The sequence below is a fragment of the Anser cygnoides genome, chromosome 2 (assembly GCF_040182565.1).
Source record: "Anser cygnoides isolate HZ-2024a breed goose chromosome 2, Taihu_goose_T2T_genome, whole genome shotgun sequence".
Classification (NCBI taxonomy): Eukaryota; Metazoa; Chordata; class Aves; order Anseriformes; family Anatidae; genus Anser; species Anser cygnoides.
This window is the reverse complement of record NC_089874.1, coordinates 111,672,785-111,692,682: the sequence shown is the minus strand read 5'-3', so window position 1 is coordinate 111,692,682 and position 19,898 is coordinate 111,672,785. Positions and strand designations below refer to the sequence as shown.

Below are 19,898 nucleotides of genomic sequence, written 5' to 3'. Positions count from 1 at the left end.
AAATAAATCCTGCAAGATTAGAGAAGGGCACCATAACCCTGTCCCTGCAGTGATCCATGTAATAGCTCTGTGCCGGTGCTGTGATGACATGTCAGCAATACCACATTAAATGTCCTTTAAGGGCACATTAGCTTCTTCTCTTTTTTGTGCTTCTAGGACTTTCCTTCACTCCCTGATGAACAGATTTCGGTGCCTTCTGCCCTCTCCCCCTTATCCCCATGTCGTCTGCAAACAGCACTGCGCCGTCCTCTCCTGACCTTCCTCCTCAGCTGACTGCTGCAGCCAGTAAATGAACCCTTGCTATTTCCAGATACCAGTTCACTTCTTTTTTTCCCCTTCCGTTTTCAGCAGAGATTCCTGCACAGCAGCTTGTTCAAAACAGCTGCTCCGTGCAAGCCCTTTTGGGAGGGATGCGGTCCCACACCAATGTCCACCACCTCACTTGCCCCTCGCTGCCTCCCCTGGGACTGCAGAAGTCCTTGTGTTGACCATGAGGCTTGGCTGGTTTCAAAAGACAGCAGGAGATGCAGCCTATTCTACACAACAAAATTATTTGTCTGCCTTGGAAAGGAGATGCTCGGGTGTACTGCCTGCGTTCACAGCTGGGGAAACTCCTGCTTTTGCTCCTTTTTTTGGAGACATCACTGCAGCTCAGCTGGCTTTCAGCTTTGTTTTACCTCCTGGGAGAAACACCCAGCCAAGGCGGCTGTGGGAAGGAGACCTACTCCTGACCCTCCCCTAGACACCATGTGTGTTTTAACGCTGGCAAATAGCTGACGCCATCTTCATGAGGCAAGAAGGTAAAAGGGGGAGAAGTCCCCTCAGAGCCGCAGCGGGAACGGAGATGGGTGAGTGTGCACGGAGCACATCTACGCACCAGGTAAATGCTGGCTGGGACTAGAGATTAACGTTTTCCTGACGAACCGAAGGATGGATGGATATGGGGGGAATATTGAATATAGAATTTCATATTTGTAAAGTTACACATAAGACAGCATTTAACACAGGCCATTGTCATTTGATTTCAATGATCTCTTCCAGAAAGTTAGCCCTGATAATGTAAGTTTGGGAGAGCCTAAAACACTGTCATTGTTCCACAGATGTTGTGGGTAGGCAGTGGGAGCTTGTCAGAATGAAAAAAGCACAAACTTCTCATTTTGAAGCCACAATTATAACCTTCCGGCTTGAAGGCTGGCAATGGTGAGAACATTTTTTTCTGTGAGAAACAGAGCCACTGAAGCTTGTTTTCCCTTGGATTACTTCTTTCTCACTTCAGCACTTTCCTCTTGGCATCGACAACAGCTTGCCTTTGCCCAGTGCCCTGCTGCTTTATCCTACTTCAGTTCCTCACTCCAGGCCCCCAATCCCACCTCTCTTCCCCGTGGAAGATGCACATTTGAGTTGCGCTTTCCTACCTTGCCACTGATTTTTACAAGTCTCAACAGAATGTAAGCACCTCTGAGAGCTTTTCCCCTCTTACAGTTGGTTGCAGTGGGTTAAGGGGTTAAAAAGTTATCCAGGGGGACATGTCTGATTGCCCTCTCTTTGCCTGTCAGGCAAAGGGAGAAGCCAGGAAGCCAGGCTAAAATCAGTTATTCCTTTAGAAAAAAAATAATATATATATGTATATTCGGAAAGAGCTGTTTTGTAATTTTACTGTGACATCATGACAACAGGAAGCTTGAAATGTGTAGGACTCTGTCATTAACACTGGTTGTGATAGAAATGCCTGACACCAACAGATCAGAAGCACCCTCTCTTGAGTTGCTGTAAATCCCTAGGCTCCTTGATTGTCTTCATTTGCACACTGCAGGAACTCCTTCACTATTCAGGCAGTAAGGTTGGCAGCCAGGACATGCATGTTTTCATTCATGGCAGAATAAGGCTGTATTCCTGCTTTTAGTGCAAACCAGCGGGGAACTGCACCTGTCACCTGAGGTGTACTCTTTAACAAACATTGGCAAATACATTTTGAAATATTTATTTAGTTCTGCATAAACTACAATGACGATCTCCTTTAATATCACCATTTGCTGCTGTCGGACCTTATAGCAAAGCATGGCTGATTATATACATTAGACATCGGAGATTTGTTTAAATCTAGCAGTTTGTGTTATATTAAAAAAAAAAAGTATATTCCACTTGCATGTATAGCTAGTTTCTCTGTGCATATCCTTTTCACTTACACAAAACTTTTTCACTTTTTTTTTTTCTTGTTGAAAGATAACTCAAAGTTACTCCTTCTGCCTCTTACACTATCCTCTTTCATTGCAAGCTAACATATATGATGAGAAAATGGTCATGGCCACATAGAAAGAAATAATAGAAATTACCCAGGTCTCCTATTATAGTTCCATTTGTAACACAGTATTGCCAAATCTTGATACTTTATCAAATTCTATCAAAATACCTTTCTCAAAGCTATGGACCTTGAATTTGGTTAATATTCCTGTAATAAATCAGTTGCATCCAAATAGTTCCAAAATTAGAATGTAAGTAGAAAGAAATTCCATTTTTACACCTCACTATTTTTAGATGCTCATCATATTCCAGGACTGATGCTGCACACAAATGGCAGTGTTGAGCTGGGGATATTTTAGAGCAGGGAAAACCTTGTAACTAATGAAAACACCTTAAAATGAGTCTTTCCAGAAGTCATGTATGATGCTTTCAGATTTTCTGGGAACTTATGGGATAGGAAAAAAGAACTTACACAGATCCTCCTTTTCTCTATTTTTTCTCCTTAATATTTTAAAACCGGAAGCTTTCAGACCACACGTCTGCTCTAAGCCACCAAAGTCCACTAGATCAATTTGCAGAAAAAAAAAACCAAAAACACAATAATCTTCTCTTTCATTTTACTCATTCGAAATAGAAAAAAAATATGGCACTTTATGATCTTGCACTGTGATACTTGGAATTTTGTATGAAGTATCTCAGAAATAAAACACATGAAAGCAAGGTTAAATGAGAAATTAACAGCCCCAGAGTCTTGAACAATTTACTAGTTTTTTTTTTTTTTTTTTTTCAGAAAAGAGAAGTTTCCAAACCCCCACACTACCCGGGAGGGGCCCATACCACCCTGATACTACAACCTCCTTTTTAGGTCCGGAAGGCATAAACACCGACTAATATTACTTTTGGGAGACTCTACCTAGCATACTCTGTGTGGGAGTTTTCTAAAAGGTTGCTGCAATAAATGATTTACCGGGACAGTAAAAAGATGAAGAAAGCGCTGAGCTGGTTTCTTAAGACAAATTACTTTCTTCACCCACTCCCTGAAATCCTTTAAAAAGTCCTTGTAATGATTAACTTTCCAGAATTCTAAAATCTGCTCAAGATCAGGTTTTACTCCCGCATGTATCTCCTGGGATAAAGATCCTTCATGCTCTGGGATTGAATCCCATTTGGTGCATGCACATGTTTGGTTTGGGTATCCAGTTGTTTCCTTGTCACCTGAGTTTTCCTGCAGAGACCTTGTTATACAGAGTCGATGTTTGGTAATGCAACACGTGTTTTCTGCTAAACAAAACACAAGAGAGTGTTTAGCCCTCCTTTTTACATTCATTTTGTTAAAATAGTTTGTTCCAGGCATAGCACAGATGAAACCGGACTCGCAGTGAGGAAGGAAAAGGCAAATGGGGCGATGCCAGTGGAGGCAGAGAGCAACGATAAGGCAGACAGAGAAATGGCTGCGCACACACGGGGGTCCCTTGCCTCTCCGTGATGCTGGTGCCTCACAGGGACCCCCGAGGAGTTTCACAACACACACAGTAAAGTAATGAGGGTAGGAGACACTTGGAGGAGAACAACAGAATGGAAAAAAAAAATTAGTCCTAATTGTACCTCATTAGATAATAAACAATGATGTGTATTTCTGGTGATAATGATCCTGCAGTTCACTCTTTCTACTTATTCTAACTTCCCCTACTGTGCCACTGCTGTCTAATATGGGATATTTACGTGAAAGATGAGTTAGGAAATCATGTTCCATTATAACACCAGGTATAATAAACGAAGCTATGGAAAGTAGCGTCTCTCTCCTCCTTCTCTGCTTCTATACCTATCATTTCCAGTGGTTTCTAGCACCCATCCACAGACGTTAATAAGGAGCATTAAATCTATTCTCTTCCTTTTACTGAAGGGGAAACTGAGGCACAGAACACCTTGCCTGTGGACACAGACCTAGCAAGCCGCTGGGCCAGTTTGCCCTTGCATACTTCAAACATTTCTGATGCCTCCATACAGAATTTTATTAATTACTGACGATTTGTAGCAGACAAACCCATATGAAGGCCTTATTAGCACTGTGCACACACAGTGTGAAGAGCTTCTGCTCCCCAAAGAGCTCCCAAAAGGCTTGCAGCTTTAATAGCCCATAGAAGCTCACATTGGGAACAAAAATCTTTTAAAACATTGCTCCCATAGCAATTTTAATTATGGCAGATCATTAGTCAGTAAACCAATGCTCTGGGGCTGCTTATTGAGCAATAGAGCCCTGGTGTCCCCAGCTGCAGCTGCCATTCCAGGCTGGAGAGTCTCGCAGTGCTAACAAAAGCAATTACAGAAATATTTCGAGACCCTTAGCAGACGCAGGCAGGGCGGCTCGTCCACCTACCACTACCGGGCTGAGCAGCTCGCAACACCAGGGAGGAGAAAACCTGCTGGGGATGTGGATGTGGACAGCCAAAGGTGGGGTGCTTGCCCCCTTTTAGCAGTAATTTAGTGCCCAGGGGCTGCGTGCACCTTCGAAGCGCAGCGTGGCTGTTTTGAAAGGCTGCCATCAGCCATCTAATCCTGTAATACAGGGAGAAACCGCGCTGTCAGAGCAGACCTCATGTCCTTCTTGCAGGGGCTGCTGCTCCCCGGCATGCTCCTTTGACCCTCCTGTCAGAGCAGACAGCCCTCCCGGCAGGAACCGGTTAACAGGACGGTGCCGAGCGGCGCTGACGGGCAGCAGCTCTGGAGGAAGGCAGTCACGGCTTTAAAGAAGAAAAACCACCGCCGAGCCGCCACAAAAAGAGCCACGCTATTTATTTTCCTGGGAGGTGAGTGGGAAGGCGTTCAAAGCATGGCTGTTATGCTGCTCTGGCACGGGAAGTGCTTTTCCAAATTGAAATCTTCCATCAGAGTGGCCTGGAAAACGGCGTGTGGTTTCTAACCACGGCTCGTTCCTTTTGGCTCTGCCTGCTCTCCCAGGTTCGAGCCCGCAGCCTCTCCAGGAGAAGCGCGAGAGGAGCACGGCATCCCCGCCGGCCTAACCCTGGGGCCTGCAGGTAGCAAACCCAAGCACCCTCCCGAAAAGGACCTCGCCTGGCAGGGGGCCGAAAGAGCAAAACGAGCCCCTTGCCGAGGTGGGGAGCAAGAAGAAGTTGTTATTTGCTGGCATGGGGGGGGAAAGGAAGGAGGGATGCTGAAAGGGTACTGGGCAGCTGCTTTTCCGGTTGCTCTGGGAGCCAAGAGAAGAGCCTTTGATCTACTGAGCAGGCCTGGGCTGGCCGCCAGGACCCGTATCCTTTCTCCTGCAGCGACAGCAGGCTTCCTCGCTCGCTCCTCTCCCATCGCCGAGTCAAAAAAACAAGTGACGTAACTCATACAGGGACGTCGCTGAAATGTTGCTATTATCACTGGCTCTGCAGAAAACATATGCTACGAGGTCCTCAGTCTGGAATAATCTCGTTCAGGGAAGGGGGAAAAAAAAAAAAGAAAAGAAACCGTGAGGTCCTCTGGATTACATCTTGCAAAGCCTCATAAAAAAACCCCCTTGCGTACTGGTGAATTAAACCCATTGGCTCCACAGTAGCATTGCTATCTCGACATAGCACCTTGGCAAAGCAAGCCCTCTCCCAGATTTTCTTATGCTCTTATAACTGTTGTGACCAGCAGATGAAAATAGGAATATGGCTTCCAGACCTGTATGATGCCAACAAGACAGCACTTATTAAGGAACGAGCTGTTTCAAAACAATTGTCAGCTATTTTCAGTACAGTGGAGGCCAGCCTGTTTCATTTGTGGTGTTGCCCGAGAAAGAGGAACATGAAGGCAGCTGTGTTTCTCAGCTCTCTGACCAGCATGACCAGACTATACAGAGTTTCCCTGAGAACCAGCAGGCCTTTTGTCCTCAGCAGCATAACGTGACCACCTCCATCACTGAAGGTAAATTCTGCTTGGACGTAATCCAGACCTACATCTTTCCCCAGCCTCAGCCAGGATTTGAAGGTCTCACTGCGTTAAACACAGAAACATGATACATTCAATTTCTAATGATTCTGACTCGAACATTTCTGCATTACATATTGTTGCAAGATCACTCTATCACCTCTGGAACACAGTAGCTTTTACACTGTCACTTCCCCTTTCTTTTGGTGCTCACCATCAATACTGAGAACGCCACTTTGCAACACACTGGGAGTACAGGCTTGAGCCTGGAGGTTTCCATGAAGTTAATTCAACCAAGCACTTCTATTCTCTCAGTCATGTTTCCACCTTGCCGTCAGGTACTTGCTGCTCTGTATCAATATTATTTGCACGGTAGTGGCAGCTTCTCTTAAGCCCGATCCCCAGCAAGATGCACTTTTTGGCTCTATATTAATTGTTTCCCAGGTCGCAGCTTAACACCATGAGATGCAAAAGCCATCTCACCAGGTGTGCTGTTTTAACTATGTCCAGCTGTGCTGAACTCAGCTGGAGCCTTCATATTTGGGTCAGGTTCTCTCTCCAGCCATTATCACGGTGACTTCAGCCTGCTCTGGATGAAGCCCTTAATCCCTGGTGCCACTTGGGGCACCAGTTTCAATCTATGACGCTGCCTGCTGCTTTTCATATGAACAGATCCTGCAAGGATTTTGTGCTTTCCCTGCCACTGCTAAGCTTTACTGAACCTATCAGACATTGCTACATTTGAGAAGACATTTTAAACACAAACTCACTAATGAAATTGGGTGAATTGAGAAAGGAACAAACCACAGAATAAGAACGATGAGTTCGGAAATTATCAGTTATTTTCACCTTCTAGGACACACTTTTGCAGAGTTCTTATTGAACCAATGCACCTGAAACCTGATGTTTTTTTCACTTGAGACACTGCCTCACTTGTGTGCAATTACTTGAAAATAGGTCAACATGCATTGAGGGAACTCATAGCTGGAGTAAACTCGTGCTGACAGTAAGAATTACCATCAATTTTAAGAAGCCGTTTTGCTCACTGCGACACTGTAAGAGCAGCCCAAGCTCCACCTCGCTACCACCATCTCTGACAGGGGCAATAGAAGACTGCTGGCTACTAGAACAAGGCAACACTGTTCTCTCTCTCCCAGCCACTCACCCAGCTCCAGCGACCTCCAGCTTAGCAACTTCCCTAGTCTTATGCAGTATCCTTTGTAATTGATAGCCTTTAGTGGATTTTTCTTTTGCTCATTTGCACAGTTGCCTCTTGAACCCATATAGTACCATCAAGACATCTAAATAATTTTGCATGTGTTTCATAAAAACAGTGAATGTCCTTCCCTAGCCATGTGCAATTCAATGTCAGTTTTCTTGGCACACAAATCAATATATCCTCTGTATGACTCCCTCATTGCATTTTTCCTACCTGTAATTGTTTGCCTTACTGCTGATGACATTGACTGATGCAAAGACAGAGGTGTAAGCAGGAGACACTTGCAGATGTGGAAACAGTGTAAAATAAAATGTTTGTCAAATGGAAAAGAACTACATGGATCATGAAATAAATGTTTTCCATCTTCTAGCTGTGGACTTTGCAAAAAAAAAAAGAAGGCAAAAAGTTTGTCAAAAAGGATAGCTTTGTTTAAGTAGTTGACACTTGAATTTTTAAGAGAACTGAAAGATGAGATTTTCTGCTGTGTAAATACTTGAAGCTTCATTTCTGCTTTGTCATCAGTAATAAACACACAAGCTGTAGAAATGTCAGCTGGATTTAAAGGAAATTACCACTAGCATAACTAGAGATAACACTGAAGAACGACTGGAAGGATACAGCAGCAACCCCTTTTTGCCATGACAGATTTTGCTTGCGATTGGCCTTTTGAAGCTGAAGGCACACGACTTGGACTCTCCTATGGGTGGGAAGAAGGTGGCCACAGCCTCCAACAGCCCATCTCACTTCTATTGTTGATAAGGCAACAGCAGAGGGTATAAGGACCTTCCTTCTGGAATTAAAACCAAACAGCCCAAGTTTGGAGTTCAGGAGGGAGACTTAATGCCTATAGGTTCTTCAGCTAGTAACTCTTCCTATCCTTTTCCCATGCCCATGACTCTAGCAAATTACTCAGTTACTTAAAGGGCATCACATACTTAAAGAAGTTCCTAAATTGGTACCAGCCAGATCTCACTTAGCATAGTGGGCTCCTGGGATATAGAGCTGAGACGTAGCCTGCTGGAAAACTAGCTCAGGATATATGTTTTTGCAATCTGGTGGTAATAAAAAACAGCAGCAGTGTATCTCCTAAGCCTCTTCCTCAGACTGCTAACAGTTCTGTATGTCTCGTATGCAACTAGCATCAGACAAAGGGAGGTAAACCTATATAGTCTGAAATAATAAAAAGACCAACTCACTAAACCAGATGTATTGTAGCTATCATAGTTTCCACTGATTTTTGCACATCTTCAGTAACTGTCAATCTGAAATGCGACCAGCTGACTGGCTGCAGTATATAACAAATATGTTCATGTTTATATACGTCCCTGGTTTCATTCCCCACAAGTACACATTCAAAAAGCCTCATGTTTTGCAGCCTTCACCCAAACATCTGCAATCATTTAAGGAATAAAACAGTCTGCCATCTCAGCCTAGGCTGTTCAGCGCACACTACAACTGATGTCATTCTGGTATTTTAGCTTTTCAAAAGAAACAAATAGGTTTCCAGGCAAACCACATCACAGAACATGCCACGGTTATCGGTTCAAAGAGCCTCACTGGCTCAGCTGCTAGCGCTGGGTTTCATCACGTCTTCCTGAGGTCAAGCAGGGAAATGCTAGCCCAGGAATATACATCTGTGTCTATACAAATAGCTTCAGACTGTTGTTTTTGCCCTGGCTGCCCCCCCCGAAATAGTCCTCTGCAAAACATGAGAACTGTCAAGTAGAGGCTTGGCTGAGGACAGACTTTAATAAGAATCACGCAGTGTTCTTGAGTGTGGGTGTTTTGTGTGTCATTGTAGGGATGAAGGAAAACAGAGTGAAACGGAGATCGTTAATCCACTGTCCCACCACCTTACCATGAAAAGATCCCTCAAACTTATTTTCAGAAGTGCATTCTGCTTGTATTTTTTCTTTCCTCTAGCCCACACCGGAGCTGATGAGAAATAAAACTCCTGCATGATCCCAGAGAGTGGAAGTAAGACTGTATTCAAGAAGGACTGCTTAGACCTTGGCTTCTCCAATTTGGCAAACAAGGCTACACATATTTTGAGTCCCCAAAATGACCCAGCATGGATCTGTGTTCCAGTGAGTGACAGATCAGACAGGATACAGCAGAGACAAAGCAGAACCACCTCTGGGGATGCTCTCAGCTAACCTGGACATGCTTTCAGTTAGCAGCCTTGCACAAATCCTGGGTTGACACCTATGTAACTTTTCTGATGCAAATTCTGCTGAAAAAAAAAAAAAAAGAAACTAAGGAGTCTAGTAACAGGAATGACAGCATCCTCACAGCTCAGCATTGGTAGGTATTGATTAAATGCTTCAGTGACTAAGGCTGACAGGCCAGCAGTGATAAAATTACACCAGGCTCTAAGTCAGGCTCCAGTCAGGTAAACTTTCCACCCAAACATCCTTTATTAAAATTAGAGGAATAAATTAGTCAGGGGACATAAAGGAGTGCTGAGTTTCTAATTGACATGTAAATTCTTTGGAATAAGATGTCACACTACCTTGTAAATGGCTGAGTTAGGGTAAATGTGGTGTAGGAGACACTGTATTTCATATTGATGAGGTATATACTTTTGGAAAAGCTACAGTTTCTAAAGACCACAAACATCAAATGAAGTGTCCCAATATCTTGATGTAAAGACATAAGACAGAAATGAAGGAAATGGAAAAGCTGGCTGTAGAGACAAATGTGGTTCAAGAGTTTCACACCTGGAAATCAGTCCCCATGTTGCCACTGGGACTGTTGTCCAGGGCTTCTCTTTTGCAGTCTGACATTTGCAGGCACATGCTGCTGTGACTGAAGTTCATTTTACTGTAGGGGATAAGGCCTTCTGAAAGAGACACAAAGGGCAGGCGCTGTTCAACGTAGGCATTCGAAAACAAGGGTTTCTAAAAATGTGTTACTAAAGAAGAAGATCTATAAGAGCATTTCAAGCCATATTTTCCCAAGGGCAATCTGACCTTTTTATCCTTGTTCTTATCCCTCAGGTGTGGGATTTATTTTCACAGACACAGATCCTGAAAGATCCGAGTGAGAAATGATTCTTCACATTATGAATGCCTTGTCTGCTGTCTGTACACGTTGCCTGGCAAAACCTTCTTAGCTTTAAGGTAACATCACAATGATTTCTTTTGAATGCACTTTTTGCAGTGCGCCCTGGTTTTACACAAATACTATTGCTCAAACAATTTAGATGCCTTGTCATTTCCACAGGTATGTTTATCTGATTAATAAATTTAACATTCAAAAGCATTTGACCTTCCTTTGTGTCTGCCTCATCCAGAAACATTGTACTGCTATTCCTTTTTGACTTGAGATGCCAGTCAGTTTTGGGTTAGATGGTTGTTATTGCTGGGAAAGGACGGTAGGGATGGAGTAAGCATCAATCTCTGTATCTTTTTTTAACAAAGAATAAAAGGAGTCTGACTTCCTTCAAGCCTGGAAGAGTAGGAGAAAGATTTCTATCTTACAAATCTAAGCTGTTGTCAGCACATACTTTAACCAAAAATAGTCACTCCATATCTCCCCCCTCACACCCCAGTGTCATGCCCTGAGGTTTTCTGTGCTATATCTAGCTTTTTTTTCATGTACCCATGTGAGTTTCTGTTCTTTCTGTCATGCACCAATAGATACAGCACAACAGATCAGTGCCCAAGCTCCCGTTTGCTATTGAGCTTTGGTCTTAAGGGATATTCACCATGTTTCTGTGTTTTAAGTCACAACAACATATTATTTTCAGCTTCTTTGGGGTATCAGTACTCAGCGAAGGACAGTGGTTAAACCCTTGAGCTCTTGTGCTGGTTCTCTGTGCTCCCCACCAAGCCAACTTTCTCCTGGCCAGCCAGCAAGATTCATCATAAAAGCTACTTTACAAAAAAAATATCATTTCCCTTCATCACACTGCCACAAGTCTGTCGCAGAAGAAACACCTGCACCATTTGGGAGCTGTGGGCAAGTCACACAGAAATGTTTTAGCCTCACATGGAAATGTCACATGGAAAAGTTTAAATGTCTTCGGTGAAAATGTCCTCAATGAAGGGAAGGTTCACAGAGGCTCCTTTCAGCTCCTTTCAGAGCACTTACTAAGGCCAAGGTTTGATGGTAGCTGTTTTCCATGGTGGTTCTCTAATGCAGGTACTCGTGCTACTTCTTGCAACTTCTGCATTGCTACATCCCCACTTGTACCAAAGCCCAGCTGTTGGACGGTTCTGCCAACCAGATCAGGTACATGACTCACTTCGCTGCTTTAAAATTCAGGCTTTTTTACCTTTCCCTTTGCTATTTTTTTTAAAGCCAGATTCACAGCACAGCTCCAGGAAACAGCTGTATCAGCAGAGCTGGAGGGAGCAATAAGCTGTGAAATAGGGACACAGACACTGTATGACAGTACTGCATCTGAAGACAGCGTGCTGTCACTACAGCCTAACTGTAGGTGCCTGTATTTTCACTGGCTATGAAAACAACCGAGGAAAATTTATTTTTCTAAGGTGAACTTGGCCTTTATATGTAACTCTTACTTCTCTTCATATAGTGTGTATACTTTGAAATCTGTACACTGATTTATACCTTCAAAATTAGGAGCAATGTATTACCTTCTAGCTAGGGAATCAGGCCTGAATTCACAGCAATACTGACATTTAAATACCTTTACATAAAAAACCTGCTTAAACATCTGGTCTGTATAGGGGTTTCTGTGAATTTTACCAGGCACCTATGCACATCATCAATTACCTAAATACATTTCTCCTTCTTTACATTTATGTTGGTATAATTAAGATGAGAATTTGTTTCTATTTCTCTCAGGGTTCTTTTTACTTATTGAAAGAAAAAGATTGACTGCCTAGTAATTTGCGTATGCTTCTGCTTTAATGAATCAAAAATTAAACCCCAACCTCTAATAACACCTGGATCATTTAAAAAGATCTCTACAGTGTCAACAACCTGAATGTATTAGGCATCTTCTCTGTTCACCATTATAACAATGCCAAGATCCTCTTTTTATGACGGTAAGCTCTGGAAAGCTGACGCACCTGAAAAAGGAATAGGCTGGTCTTTGTTACAGCTTACACACCTACACACCTGCAATAAAACTGTTAAAAAAAAAAAAGGCTTTGTTGCAGAATCCTTAAGGGTGGCAGCACAGTAAGAGCCAGGGGTATACAATTTAACATCGGGCTCTGCCTGGATTTACTCTGGTATTTTTAAATGAAGTAAATAAGTAAATATCTTATCAAAGGTGATTTTTACAGCATACCCTTTTCAGAACAGAACTTTGAAGTCTTTTCTGCTGAAAAGACAGCTGGATAGAGTAATGATATGCTCTTTGCTTCATAATATACAGGTGAAACAGTGTAGTGGCCGTGGAAAGTTAAGCATCATGTAAATAATAGAAACTAAGAGCAGTCAGTGCAGAAGCATTAATTACATGTGGGGAAAAAGCAGCAAGTGAGTCTCAGTTTTAGTTCATTGTCCTGGAATTTCAGCTGCAAACTGCAGAAGCTTTCCATCTGCCCCAGCATTATGCAAAGTATAATGGAGTCGAGTCAGTTTGTTCACTGAAATGTTTTTCTAAAAAATACTGGCACAGCTTCACCTTGGGGCTGTCTGTGTATTTTCTTTCAATCAGTTACTGAAAACTGAGGGGTTGCAAGAGCCTCTATATGACGAGCACAGGAGACTGACTTTTTCTGGCATGGGCCAGCTAAGGCTTTGTGGGTTTCTGGCTTTCGGCAGGCACAGAGTCAAAATACAGGTCTAGCTGCTGAAAGGGCAGAGGCACAGCCATGGTGTGCTACAGGTGAAGCACAGGGCAAGCTGACAAACACTTGGAGGCTCACAGAGCGGTTATGTATTGGCACTGTGCCTTTTGGGTCAAGAGCATGTGGTGCACTGAAGTAAGGATCCTTTGCAGTCATGGGACAAAGTTGCAGAAGCAGAACAGTGGTATACCTCAGCTGTTTCAGATCTAGCTGTGAGATTGAGACCTGTTTCTTTCCAACCTATGTACCCAGATTTGCTTTCACAGAAAACCGGGACACCTGGGGAGATGGTTGCATCCTGGTCCTGTTCCAGCATGCAGCACTCCTTGGGACCGGGACTCTGAGGGTCTGTTGACCTGACCACCGTAGAAACTGGTACGGTATGGGGTATGGGATAGGGCAAGTGTGGATGAACCAAGCGAAAAGACTTATTTAATAAATATTTGAAAATGGTCATTTCTCATTTCCTGCTCATCTGGCTCTGAACACCGACCTGCTAATCCTTTGTATTGCAAATGTACCTTGAAAAGTTATTAGACTGTAGGTGGATGCTGTGTAGCAACTCCTTGGTACAAAGCAACAGTACATTAGAGTCAACACTGAACAAAGGTGAAGAATGCAAACTCTTTCAAACATCACTAGAATGAATAGTTTCACCATCTGCATTTTTCTAAAGCCGTATCATCTGAGCCTTTTCACTCGGTTAGAAAACAGTCACGCTATTTAAAAGCACCGTATCCCGAGGCGTTCCTTTCACAGATCTCTAGTAGAACAATAACTCCCTCTGGTGTTTGCCTGCTATTGTTACTTCCTCAGGCACAGCACCAGCAAACCCTGCTAGGTTATGTGTGTACCATAAATACTGTTTCCTTGATATTGCACACTGTGGACAGGAAGGACAGCGTGTGCACGTTGGGCAAACACCGCCCCAAGGGCCACTTACATTTGCAGGTGAACATCACCTGCACACTGAGAAGTTGATTGCCAAACTCCGCTGCTGCTGAATGGCTTGCTCTGTCAAAGACTCATTAACATGTTCTCTGCATTTATTTAATTACACTAACAGTAGGCTTACTGCAATGTGTCTGGATGCTTTATCTGATGACTACTAGAACTTACCGACGTGGTCCCAAGAGAGTCAGGATACAAACAGGGCTATGTCAAGTGGCTGGATGGTAGTTCAGAGTTAATGAATTGCTGTGCTCTGCTCTTGGGACAGAAAATGTGGAACTTCCATTCAGCTGCACACTTATTTCCAGGAATGCTGTCACAGCTTCAAGGCTCAAATCTGAACTACAAGTGAGTTACAAGCTATATCTGCAGGCAGAGGAAGCAAAATAAGATGCAAGAGAATTAAGCTCCTGTCCTTAGGGCTAGACCTTACCTATCCATTGCCATAGTAATGTTGATCATCATTTTTTAATATAAATTTTACGTGAAAATATAAACTGTTAATGTTAAAAATATATCACACAATAAAAGTAAACATTTTTTTTTTTCCCCAGATTTTGCTGTAATCAGTTGAGGAAAACAAATCTACAGGGTAAGATGAAGGAAATTAAATGTTTGAAATATGGCTTTTGCCAAAGAGAAGAGGCTATTTCGCTGGGCTGCTTAATAAAAATTACTTCCAGAGAATCATGTAACTATTCAGCTGGATGTTCTCGACAACCAATACACAGGCTTTTTACATTTGACCTAAATTTCTGGAGGGATTTTTTTTTTTTTTTTCTTCAGCATATCACTGAACAGGAATCTGTAAGCTGATTATTGTTGTTGTTAATTCACTTCTGACTGCAAACATATCTTTGCATATTTTAAACACTGGTATACAGAGCTGAAATCAGAAAAGTTAAGAGTCTGTCTCATGAAAGCTCACACTAAATCCTGACTGTCTGGCACCCTGATCCTTGCTACAAATAACCCTGTGGCAGAAGGCTCCCTGGCCTTGTATTATATCAAATGTGTAACCATACTACACCTTTGATGTAAAACAACTCCCCTTTAATGTGCTGTAATCTGTTATTCTCTTTGTCTCTCAGATAGTAATCCTCTTGCACATGGTAATCCTCAAAATCACATATGCTCTTTAAAGCTTTTCTTTTGGAAATTATTCATACACATTTTTTTTTTTCTTTTTCTGGGCACTGGCAACTAAATACTACCAAAACCTCTTTCATCTGTCTTGGACCTAGGCAGCTGGAATGTCTTTGTGTTCCAGATTCACTGTTTGGTTGGAAGTGGGTCAACAAGATGAACAGACAGTTTCTAGTCATCTGGCAGAATGGTAGCGTGCCTGCTTTTTGTTTGGCCAAGACAGATGCACAAGATTTCTGGGACAGTTAACAGGAAACAAGTGAAATGACATTTTCTATTTGGGTTGTAGAACAGAGAATTAAAGAAAAAAAAAAAGATTTAGTTGTCTAGAATGGTTTTAAAATATCTCCTCCTGGACTACTAAAACAGGCTAGTAGAAGAAAAATCCTCACCTCAGCAGTAATAATCCAGCCCCCTAGAACTGGAACCTGGACATTTACAAGCACGCTACCAGCTACTCAAAGTTTCATTGTTGTATGATGAAACATTTTTAGATATTGCCACCTTAAGTCAGAGGTAGCAGAATACAATGACTTCATCAGAGCAGCATGTTTATTTAGATGATCTAATCTTGAAAGTAGGTGATGACTATGATGTGAGTATCATCAGGTCAAATATAAGATCTTACATGACATAAGCTACCTTAATTGCAAGACACAATGAATATTAGCCTAAGTGTTCAAAAGATCTTTTTCTTTGGTTATAAATGTGAACTTTGCCATAAGCAATTTACAGCAAGCTGGATGGAGTACTGAGGTACAGCTTCCAGTGATAAAACAGCACAACCTGCTGATCACACCATCTCATCTTGCCTGTCCAAGCAAAGTCAGCCTGTGCTGCTTGCTCCCTGAAAGGCCAAGCTCAGAAATTTCTCCAAATTTGCTTTTTACAGAGGCTCCACTGCCAGCAGGGCAGATCCTGGATGCACTGCTGAGGTCTAGGGACATTTTATTCCTTTTGCCGTTGTTTAGGGTTACAAAGAGGAGAAGATGTACATGGAACTGCTGAGGTCCCCTTGGTTTGCTCAGCCCCGAGCAGAGCAGGCTGAGGGGAGGCCTCATGGCGGCCTGCAGCTCCCTCACGAGGGGAGCGGAGGGGCAGGCGCTGAGCTCTGCTCTCTGGGGACAGCGACAGGACCCGAGGGAACGGCATGGGGCTGGGACAGGGGAGGGTCAGGCTGGGGGTTAGGGAAAGGGTCTGCACCCAGAGGGGTGGTCGGGCACTGGGACAGGCTCCCCAGGGCAGTGGTCATGGCCCTGGGCCTGTAGGAGTTCAAGAAGCGTTTGGACAACACTGTCGGACATAGGGCCTGATTTTCTGGGTGGTTCTGTGTGGAGCCAGGAGTTGGACTCAGTGATCCTTGTGGGTCCCTTCCAACTCAGGATATTCTGTGATTCTATTCTGTGTTTGTTGGGAGGTGTTCCCTGTTGTCCCCAGGCATGGGGATGACTGATACGCAACACCTCTGTGTTGGTCTGTCCTGCCGAGCCCCATTGTCCACCCCTTGCCTTGGTCATCAGGCAGAGCAAGGGATCAGCTGTGAGCTCTGGGTCAGCTGCTGACTCACTGCAGCTGCCCTGGGGACACTGGATAAACATGCCTGAGCTAAATGCTATCCTGAATTAACGGTTAATCTTGTGACTACAAGAGGCTTAAAGTTTTCTGCTGAAGTTCTGTGAAGCTCTCACCCTCATACAAAATCAAAATTACCTTCTATTTACTTCATTCAGATTATAATTTGTACCTCTTGAGTCACGAATCTGAATGCGAGCTCCCCAGTTTTGAGAGTTCAAGGGAAGGGGTCTTGGTGGTCTCCTAGCCAAAACAACTTTGAATGTGGTTCGAGGTTTAGGGATCCCCTGCAAACCTGCAGGTCCCTTTTTGCAGTGAACTGGAGTAGCACATGTACCATAGCTGAAAGACTGCCACCCAGGCACAGCAGGAATGATAAACAGTACTGATAAACACTCCAAGCTGAAGTGTGCTGCACGTGGGAATCAGGCAGTACTATTTCTAAAAGAAAGACAGGAAATTGGGCTCTCTCATGTCTTTTCAAATGTTTACAGTAAATCAGCAAAATTAATGGTTCTAGCAGAGAGAAACTCTACTCTCACTGTACTCCAAGCAAGCTATCCAAATATCAATTTCCTTACAGCTGTTTTTGCCATTTATTTCCTTGATTTGCCAAAATTAAGTCAGCTGAATTTTCTCATGAGTGCAAACATTTGTGTAGCAAAAAATAAGAAAGTCAATGATTTCATCCATTTTTAGGAAATACAGTTAATATCAACTATAAGGGCTAATCTTCCTGTCTCACATAACGACCAGAAAGTCCAGATAGATATGAAACATTTGGGTAATGTGACTGGTTGCATGAAGTTTTACATTCTAAACACCAAAGTCAAACACCTGTTAAAATGAGCCATTTTTAATTTGTTGAGCAGAAAAAAGTGAGGTAGAACACCAGTGTTACAAGCAAGACTCCTGGGAAGATGCTGAGCAAAAATTTTCATGCAGATGCCTCGTGCACATAAAAAAAGAAGTAACCTCAGTTTGTCAATTCCATTCTCTAAGAAGGATTAGACATCCAGATGTCATGTGGAGCTTGCTTGTTCTTTAGTCTTTATCTACTGGTCAAGAAGCAACTTTTGCTTGACAAAACTTAATTAAGTAATCACTCTGCCAAAATCTTTTAGCAGTGTATTGATTAGAAAAATGCAACTTCTTAATTATGAAATATATTGCCACAGTTTTTGAACTTTTAAAATCAACATAATCATTCCTAAATCACCGATTTAATGTCTATTGATTGAAAAACAAATTATCGAGGTGAAAGTTAATGCTTATAATTAATACTATTTTTGTTTCATTTTAATTCTTAATTGAAATGAGATTAGATGAACAGGAATTAAAATAGAAGGCAATGTAAACCCACTTCATATATGTTATTAACATGAGGGGAAGAAAACTTTAATATTTAAATGAGAAGCTTAAGGCTATCAGCACTTACAAGACTTGAATCAGAATGTCCAGATTAAAATTCAAGCTCTAATTCTCCTTATATCTCAGGTTTCTCATCAGTGATACAGGGCTAATAATCCTTATTTTTCTCATTCATGGATTGTTTCAAGGACAAAAAATACAATGTCAATATTGAGTATTATCACAATTAGTTTTAAAAGTGTGAATGAAATCACAAGGATTTATTATAAAAGTAAAGAAATAGGATATTTGAAACCATAAATACTGAACAGTAAATTCAGCAGGAAATAATAATGGTCTGATGAAGAATAGAAATGAATCTTTTTTTCTTCACTGGCAAGAAATGAAAGATTTCAGAGATCTCTGTATGACATTTTCTTTACACAATTTCCACATGTGGTGGTTTTACCGTGCTAGGCAGCTGAACACCACAACCACTCTCTCACTCCCCTCCTTAGAAGAGGAGGGGAAGAAGTAAAGGAAAGAACAACTAACGGGTTGAGATAAGGATAATTTAATTAAAGGGAAAAAATAATTATTAAGGAAAGATTATTATTAATTAAACAATTGAACTAAAGGGAAAAAAGGGAAAGGGGAAAAGGGAGGGGAAAAGGGATTTTTTTTTTTTTAAAAAAAACAAAAACCAAAACAAGTAAAGGCTATGCGGAAGTGCAGAGGAAAGAAATTACTCTCTACTTCCCACAAATGAGCGATGCTTGACCATGTCCTTGAAGCAGGGCCTCAACGCACTTAGCCGGTGTTTGGGAGGACAGACGAGTTTTCACAATGAGAGCCCACCCTTCCCCTCTTCTTCCTTTTTCCACATTTTATTGCTGAGTGTGACATCATATGCTATGGAATATCCCTTTGTTTGGTTTAGATCAGCTGCCCTGGTGATGTTTCTTTCTCACTTTTTTGCCTACCCCCTAGGAGGGTTAGAGAGAGTCCTGATGCTGTGCCAGCACTGCTCAGCAGCAGACACAACACTGGTGTGATACCACTGCTGTTCTAGCTACAAGTGCAGAGCACAGCACTGTATGGGCTGCTGCAGGGAGAGTTAACATCCCAGGCAGACCCCGTACACCACTAAAGAGGCCCATTCTGAAAATGTTTTTGGAAATATTCTTGAAAGTTAAAGAGATTACAGGTACATTTACCTTTTGAGGTATGTATGAGTAGAGTCTAAGATTTTCACTTTATGGAAGAGTGGTTGTACAGAAAAACAATGGATGTAGAGAAATAGTAAAATGTTGTAGTTAATTGGATTTCAAAACACAGAGTGGTACATGAAAAAAGAAATTACAAAGTCCTGTTTAATAACTTAAGTATACTAAAAAATTAATTACCCCTCCTGCTTTGAGAAGTCGTGGAGAACATAAATGTTATAGTGGCATAACTAACTAGAGAAGGAAAAAATCTACTTAAAATATTAAAATTAATGGCAGCAAAAATAATCCATCAAAATTTAAGGTAATACATGACAAGCATAATCTGCTCATTATTTTTCCAAGAAGTCAGTAGAACAAAACAAATGACAAACCTTACAAATTGCAGCAATTTGTAAAAATCAATTGCTTCTTAAGTGGTTTAGCTATATACTGCCTTCAAAGTCTGTTGCTATACATCATGTATTGGTCTGATACCCTTTTTCACATCATGGACATGGCCTA

At 42.2% G+C, this 19,898-nt stretch overlaps 1 protein-coding gene and 1 long non-coding RNA gene across 10 annotated transcripts in view; one reads left to right on the top strand and one right to left on the bottom strand.

Annotated features, from left to right (window-relative positions):
* DLGAP1 (DLG associated protein 1) overlaps positions 1-19,898 on the bottom strand; it is a 413,506-nt gene that overhangs the window by 48,609 nt on the left and 344,999 nt on the right. The window lies entirely within an intron of this gene.
* LOC125182105 (uncharacterized) lies at positions 295-11,159 on the top strand. Its single transcript, XR_007161114.2, has 3 exons — positions 295-880; positions 3,032-9,682; positions 10,378-11,159. It is a non-coding gene; the product is annotated as an uncharacterized lncRNA (long non-coding RNA).